A 7,500-nucleotide genomic window follows, 5' to 3' on the forward strand; every position below is an offset into this window, starting at 1 on the left:
CTCGGCCACAACAACACACGAACCTATACAGCGTTTGGTTGCTTCACTGCCATTGGATTCTGTCATAGGCGGAAATTCATTTCCAAGCTGACTACAGAAAAATACAATTCCTGTTTTAGCAAAAATCATTGGGATAAATTTGCTGGCAATTAAAACAAGGGATCATTTCAAAAAAGGAAAATATGACAACCATTTTACCACCATGCCCAATTTCATTTCCCCAACAACCACACATTGTTTCCTCAAACACAACGCCTCAAAATTTGCCTTAAATCTCAAGAATCTTGTAAATTTCTAGCATACTTGGCTAACATTTATCTTCATTCTAATGTTCAAACATAACCCTAATGAAAAATGAAAGATTCTGTTGAGAGCTTGGATTTAAAACTCAGTTTATCCGATGGTCAAGCACTAAGGCCTTAAAGACCAATTCCAATGAAAATGGTGTCTTTAACACGTTAAAAAGCATTCATCCAATGATGGAGGACATGTATAAAGAAAATGATACTTAAATGTGCCTATCTGAATATTTTTTGTAGTTAATTCATAGTGAACCAGTAACAGACAAAAACACGCTGCATGACAAAGCCTGTACTTGTACTAACAAACAACAATGAGAAGGCAAGAAGCTCCCTGCTACGTTCCATTGTGATGCATCCAGTCGCATCTTGAAGGAGATCCAATACGCCTTGGTAGTCTTGGTCCGAGCTGGCATGGTGCTCACAACTTTATTTGTGTTAAATGTTTGTAAAGTTTAAGTGCAAGAGACTTGTATCGTTGTCGGCAGGATTTGAACCTACGCGGGGAGACCCCAATGGATTTTAAGTCCATCGCCTTAACCACTCGGCCACAACAACACACGAAACTATACAGCGTTTGGTTCCTTCACTGCCAATGGATTCTGTCGTAGACGGAAATTAGAGCTTGGATTTAAGCTTGGATTTAAAACTCAGTTTTTCCGATGGTCATACACTAAGGCCTTAAAGACCTACTCCAATGAAAATGGTGTCTTTAACATGTTAAAAAGCATTCATCCCATGATGGAAGACATATATAAAGAAAATGATACTTAAATGTGCCTATCTGAATATTTTTTGTAGTAAATTCATAGTGAACCAGTAACAGACAAAAACACTCTGCATGACAAAGCCTGTACTTGTACTAACAAACGACAATGAGAAGGTAAGAAGCTCCCTGCTAGGTTGCATTGTGATGCATCCAGTCGCATCTTGAAGGAGATCCAATACGCCTTGGTAGTCTTGGTCCGAGCTGGCATGGTGCTCACAACTTTATTTGTGTTAAATGTTTGTAAAGTTTAAGTGCAAGAGACTTGTATCGTTGTCGGCAGGATTTGAACCTACGCGGGGAGACCCCAATGGATTTCTAGTCCATCGCCTTAACCACTCGGCCACAACAACACACGAAACTATACAGCGTTTGGTTGCTTCACTGCCAATGGATTCTGTCGTAGGCGGAAATTAGAGCTTGGATTTAAGCTTGGATTTAAAACTCAGTTTTTCCGATGGTCATGCACTAAGGCCTTAAAGACCAACTCCAATGAAAATGGTGTCTTTAACATGTTAAAAAGCATTCATCCCATGATGGAAGACATATATAAAGAAAATGATACTTAAATGTGCCTATCTGAATATTTTTTGTAGTAAATTCATAGTGAACCAGTAACAGACAAAAACACTCTGCATGACAAAGCCTGTACTTGTACTAACAAACGACAATGAGAAGGCAAGAAGCTCCCTGCTACGTTCCATTGTGATGCATCCAGTCACATCTTGAAGGAGATCCAATACGCCTTGGTAGTCTTGGTCCGAGCTGGCATGGTGCTCACAACTTTATTTGTGTTAAATGTTTGTAAAGTTTAAGTGCAAGAGACTTGTATCGTTGTCGGCAGGATTTGAACCTACGCGGGGAGACCCCAATGGATTTCAAGTCCATCGCCTTAACCACTCGGCCACAACAACACACGATACTATACAGCGTTTGGTTGCTTCACTGCCAATGGATTCTGTCGTAGGCGGAAATTAGAGCTTGGATTTAAGCTTGGATTTAAAACTCAGTTTATCCGATGGTCATGCACTAAGGCCTTAAAGACCAACTCCAATGAAAATGGTGTCTTTAACAGGTTAAAAAGCATTCATCCCATGATGGAAGACATGTATAAAGAAAATGATACTTAAATGTGCCTATCTGAATATTTTTTGTAGTTAATTCATAGTGAACCAGTAACAGACAAAAACACGCTGCATGACAAAGCCTGTACTTTTACTTTCAAACGACAATGAGAAGGCAAGAAGCTCCCTGCTACGTTCCATTGTGATGCATCCAATCGCATCTTGAAGGAGATCCAATACGCCTTGGTAGTCTTGGTCCGAGCTGGCATGGTGCTCACAACTTTATTTGTGTTAAATGTTTGTATAGTTCAAGTGCAAGAGACTTGTATCGTTGTCGGCAGGATTTGAACCTACGCGGGGAGAGCCCAATGGATTTCTAGTCCATCGCCTTAACCACTCGGCCACAACAACACATGAAACTATACAGCGTTTGGTTGCTTCACTGCCATTGGATTCTGTCATAGGCGGAAATTCTTTTCCAAGCTGACTACAGAAAAATACAATTCCTGTCTTAGCAGATATCACTGGGATGCATTTCCTGGCAATTAAAACAAGGGATCATTTCAAAAAAGGAAAATATGACAACCATTTTACCACCATGCCCAATTTCATTTCCCCAACAACCACACAATGTTTCCTCAAACACAACGCCTCAAAATTTGCCTTAAATCTCAAGAATTTTTTAAAAATCTAGCATACTTGGCTAACATTTATCTTCATTCTAATGTTCAAACATAACCCTAATGAAAAATGAAAGATTCCGTTGAGAGCTTGGATTTAAAACTCAGTTTATCCGATGGTCATGCACTAAGGCCTTAAAGACCAACTCCAATGAAAATGGTGTCTTTAACAGGTTAAAAAGCATTCATCCCATGATGGAAGACATGTATAAAGAAAATGATACTTAAATGGGCCTATCTGAATATTTTTTGTAGTTAATTCATAGTGAACCAGTAACAGACAAAAACACGCTGCATGACAAAGCCTGTACTTGTACTAACAAACGACAATGAGAAGGCAAGAAGCTCCCTGCTACGTTCCATTGTGATGCATCCAGTCGCATTTTGAAGGAGATCCAATATGCCTTGGTAGTCTTGGTCCGAGCTGGCATGGTGCTCACAACTTTATTTGTGTTAAATGTTTGTAAAGTTCAAGTGCAAGAGACTTGTATCGTTGTCGGCATGATTTGAACCTAGGCGGGGAGACCCCAATAGATTTCTAGTCCATCGCCTTAACCACTCGGCCACATCAACACACGAAACTATACAGCGTTTGGTTGCTTCACTGCCATTGGATTCTGTCGTAGGCGGAAATTAGAGCTTGGATTTAAGCTTGGATTTAAAACTCAGTTTATCCGATGGTCATGCACTAAGGCCTTAAAGACCAACTCCAATGAAAATGGTGTCTTTAACAGGTTAAAAAGCATTCATCCCATGATGGAAGACATGTATACAGAAAATGATACTTAAATGTGCCTATCTGAATATTTTTTGTAGTTAATTCATAGTGAACCAGTAACAGACAAAAACACGCTGCATGACAAAGCCTGTACTTTTACTTTCAAACGACAATGAGAAGGCAAGAAGCTCCCTGCTACGTTCCATTGTGATGCATCCAGTCGCATCTTGAAGGAGATCCAATACGCCTTGGTAGTCTTGGTCCGAGCTGGCATGGTGCTCACAACTTTATTTGTGTTAAATGTTTGTAAAGTTTAAGTGCAAGAGACTTGTATCGTTGTCGGCAGGATTTGAACCTACGCGGGGAGACCCCAATGGATTTCAAGTCCATCGCCTTAACCACTCGGCCACAACAACACACGATACTATACAGCGTTTGGTTCCTTCACTGCCAATGGATTCTGTCGTAGGCGGATATTAGAGCTTGGATTTAAGCTTGGATTTAAAACTCAGTTTATCCGATGGTCATGCACTAAGGCCTTAAAGACCAACTCCAATGAAAATGGTGTCTTTAACATGTTAAAAAGCATTCATCCCATGATGGAAGACATGTATAAAGAAAATGATACTTAAATGTGCCTATCTGAACATTTTTTGTAGTTAATTCATAGTGAACCAGTAACAGACAAAAACACGCTGCATGACAAAGCCTGTACTTTTTACTTTCAAACGACAATGAGAAGGCAAGAAGCTCCCTGCTACGTTCCATTGTGATGCATCCAATCGCATCTTGAAGGAGATCCAATACGCCTTGGTAGTCTTGGTATGAGCTGGCATGGTGCTCACAACTTTATTTGTGTTAAATGTATGTAAAGTTCAAGTGCAAGAGACTTGTATCGTTGTCGGCAGGATTTGAACCTACGCGGGGAGACCCCAATGGATTTCTAGGCCATCGCCTTAACCACTCGGCCACAACAACACACAAAACTACACTGCGTTTGGTTGCTTCACTGCCAATGGATTCTGTCGTAGGCGGAAATTAGAGCTTGGATTTAAGCTTGGATTTAAAACTCAGTTTATCCGATGGTCATGCACTAAGGCCTTAAAGACCAACTCCAATGAAAATGGTGTCTTTAACAGGTTAAAAAGCATTCATCCCATGATGGAAGACATGTATAAAGAAAATGATACTTAAATGTGCCTATCTGAATATTTTTTGTAGTTAATTCATAGTGAACCAGTAACAGACAAAAACACGCTGCATGACAAAGCCTGTACTTTTACTTTCAAACGACAATGAGAAGGCAAGAAGCTCCCTGTTCCATTGTGATGCATCCAATCGCATCTTGAAGGAGATCCAATACGCCTTGGTAGTCTTGGTCCGAGCTGGCATGGTGCTCACAACTTTATTTGTGTTAAATGTTTGTAAAGTTCAAGTGCAAGAGACTTGTATTGTTGTCGGCAGGATTTGAACCTACGCGGGGAGACCCCAATGGATTTCTAGTCCATCGCCTTAACCACTCGGCCACAACAACACATGAAACTATACAGCGTTTGGTTGCTTCACTGCCATTGGATTCTGTCATAGGCGGAAATTCTTTTCCAAGCTGACTACAGAAAAATACAATTCCTGTCTTAGCAGATATCACTGGGATGCATTTCCTGGCAATTAAAACAAGGGATCATTTCAAAAAAGGAAAATATGACAACAATTTTACCACCATGCCCAATTTCATTTCCCCAACAACCACACAATGTTTCCTCAAACACAACGCCTCAAAATTTGCCTTAAATCTCAAGAATTTTTTAAAAATCTAGCATACTTGGCTAACAATTATCTTCATTCTAATGTTCAAACATAACCCTAATGAAAAATGAAAGATTCTGTTGAGAGCTTGGATTTAAAACTCAGTTTATCCGATGGTCAAGCACTAAGGCCTTAAAGACCAGCTCCAATGAAAATGGTGTCTTTAACACGTTAAAAAGCATTCATCCAAAGATGGAAGACATGTATAAAGAAAATGATACTTAAATGTGCCTATCTGAATATTTTTTGTAGTTAATTCATAGTGAACCAGTAACAGATCAAAACACGCTGCATGACAAAGCCTGTACTTGTACTAACAAACGACAATGACAAGGCAAGAAGCTCCCTGCTACGTTCCATTGTGATGCATCCAGTCGCATCTTGAAGGAGATCCAATACGCCTTGGTAGTCTTGGTCCGAGCTGGCATGGTGCTCACAACTTTATATGTGTTAAATGTTTGTAAAGTTTAAGTGCAAGAGACTTGTATCGTTGTCGGCAGGATTTGAACCTACGCGGGGAGACCCCAATGGATTTCTAGTCCATCGCCTTAACCACTCGGCCACAACAACACACAAAACTACACTGCGTTTGGTTGCTTCACTGCCAATGGATTCTGTCGTAGGCGGAAATTAGAGCTTGGATTTAAGCTTGGATTTAAAACTCAGTTTATCCGATGGTCATGCACTAAGGCTTTAAAGACCAACTCCAATGAAAATGGTGTCTTTAACAGGTTAAAAAGCATTTATCCCATGATGGAAGACATGTATAAAGAAAATGATACTTAAATGTGCCTATCTGAATATTTTTTGTAGTTAATTCATAGTGAACCAGTAACAGACAAAAACACGCTGCATGACAAAGCCTGTACTTTTACTTTCAAACGACAATGAGAAGGCAAGAAGCTCCCTGCTACGTTCCATTGTGATGCATCCAATCGCATCTTGAAGGAGATCGAGTACGCCTTTGTAGTCTTGGTCCGAGGTGGCATGGTGCTCACAACTTTATTTGTGTTAAATGTTTGTAAAGTTTAAGTGCAAGAGACTTGTATCGTTGTCGGCAGGATTTGAACCTACGCGGGGAGACCCCAATGGATTTCTAGTCCATCGCCTTAACCACTCGGCCACAACAACACATGAAACTATGCAGCGTTTGGTTCCTTTACTGCCATTGGATTCTGTCGTAGGCGGAAATTAGAGCTTGGATTTAAGCTTGGATTTAAAACTCAGTTTATCCGATGGTCATGCACTAAGGCCTTAAAGACCAACTCCAATGAAAATGGTGTCTTTAACATGTTAAAAAGCATTCATCCCATGATGGAAGACATGTATAAAGAAAATGATACTTAAATGTGCCTATCTGAATATTTTTTGTAGTTAATTCATAGTGAACCAGTAACAGACAAAAACACGCTGCATGACAAAGCCTGTACTTGTACTAACAAACGACAATGAGAAGGCAAGAAGCTCCCTGCTACGTTCCATTGTGATGCATCCAGTCGCATTTTGAAGGAGATCCAATACGCCTTGGTAGTCTTGGTCCGAGCTGGCATGGTGCTCACAACTTTATTTGTGTTAAATGTTTGTAAAGTTCAAGTGCAAGAGACTTGTATCGTTGTCGGCATGATTTGAACCTACGCGGGGAGACCCCAATGGATTTCTAGTCCATCGCCTTAACCACTCGGCCACAACAACACACGAAACTATACAGCGTTTGGTTGCTTCACTGCCATTGGATTCTGTCGTAGGCGGAAATTCTTTTCCAAGCTGACTACAGAAAAATACAATTCCTGTCTTAGCAGATATCACTGGGATGCATTTCCTGGCAATTAAAACAAGGGATCATTTCAAAAAAGGAAAATATGACAACCATTTTACGACCATGCCCAATTTCATTTCCCCAACAACCACACATTGTTTCCTCAAACACAACGCCTCAAAATTTGCCTTAAATCTCAAGAATCTTGTAAATTCTAGCATACTTGGCTAACATTTATCTTCATTCTAATGTTCAAACATAACCCTAATGAAAAATGAAAGATTCTGTTGAGAGCTTGGATTTAAAACTCAGTTTATCCGATGGTCATGCACTAAGGCCTTAAAGACCAACTCCAATGAAAATGGTGTCTTTAACATGTTAAAAAGCATTCATCCCATGATGGAAGACATG

The 7,500-nt window shown here is 40.1% G+C and overlaps 8 non-coding genes across 8 annotated transcripts in view; all 8 read right to left on the bottom strand.

Moving 5' to 3' along the window:
• The window catches only part of trnas-aga (transfer RNA serine (anticodon AGA)), an 82-nt gene extending 67 nt beyond the window's left edge, over positions 1 to 15 (bottom strand). The window contains exon 1 of the tRNA in view: positions 1 to 15. This exon is cut by the window's left edge and continues 67 nt beyond it. This is a non-coding gene — a tRNA (tRNA-Ser).
• Positions 16 to 775: 760 nt separating this feature from the next.
• trnal-uaa (transfer RNA leucine (anticodon UAA)) lies at positions 776 to 857 on the bottom strand. Its single transcript has one exon. It is a non-coding gene; the product is annotated as a tRNA-Leu (tRNA).
• A 479-nt stretch (positions 858 to 1,336) lies between these two features.
• Positions 1,337 to 1,418, bottom strand: trnas-aga (transfer RNA serine (anticodon AGA)). Its single transcript has one exon. It is a non-coding gene; the product is annotated as a tRNA-Ser (tRNA).
• A 479-nt stretch (positions 1,419 to 1,897) lies between these two features.
• On the bottom strand, positions 1,898 to 1,979 carry trnas-uga (transfer RNA serine (anticodon UGA)). Its single transcript has one exon. It is a non-coding gene; the product is annotated as a tRNA-Ser (tRNA).
• Positions 1,980 to 3,861: 1,882 nt separating this feature from the next.
• On the bottom strand, positions 3,862 to 3,943 carry trnas-uga (transfer RNA serine (anticodon UGA)). Its single transcript has one exon. It is a non-coding gene; the product is annotated as a tRNA-Ser (tRNA).
• A 1,036-nt stretch (positions 3,944 to 4,979) lies between these two features.
• On the bottom strand, positions 4,980 to 5,061 carry trnas-aga (transfer RNA serine (anticodon AGA)). Its single transcript has one exon. It is a non-coding gene; the product is annotated as a tRNA-Ser (tRNA).
• A 760-nt stretch (positions 5,062 to 5,821) lies between these two features.
• Positions 5,822 to 5,903, bottom strand: trnas-aga (transfer RNA serine (anticodon AGA)). Its single transcript has one exon. It is a non-coding gene; the product is annotated as a tRNA-Ser (tRNA).
• Positions 5,904 to 6,382: 479 nt separating this feature from the next.
• Positions 6,383 to 6,464, bottom strand: trnas-aga (transfer RNA serine (anticodon AGA)). The gene has a single exon. It is a non-coding gene; the product is annotated as a tRNA-Ser (tRNA).
• Positions 6,465 to 7,500: the final 1,036 nt, after the last annotated feature.

This window comes from Oryzias latipes, chromosome 3, assembly GCF_053564925.1.
Source record: "Oryzias latipes strain Hd-rR chromosome 3, Olatipes_Hd-rR_3.1".
NCBI lineage: Eukaryota > Metazoa > Chordata > Actinopteri > Beloniformes > Adrianichthyidae > Oryzias > Oryzias latipes.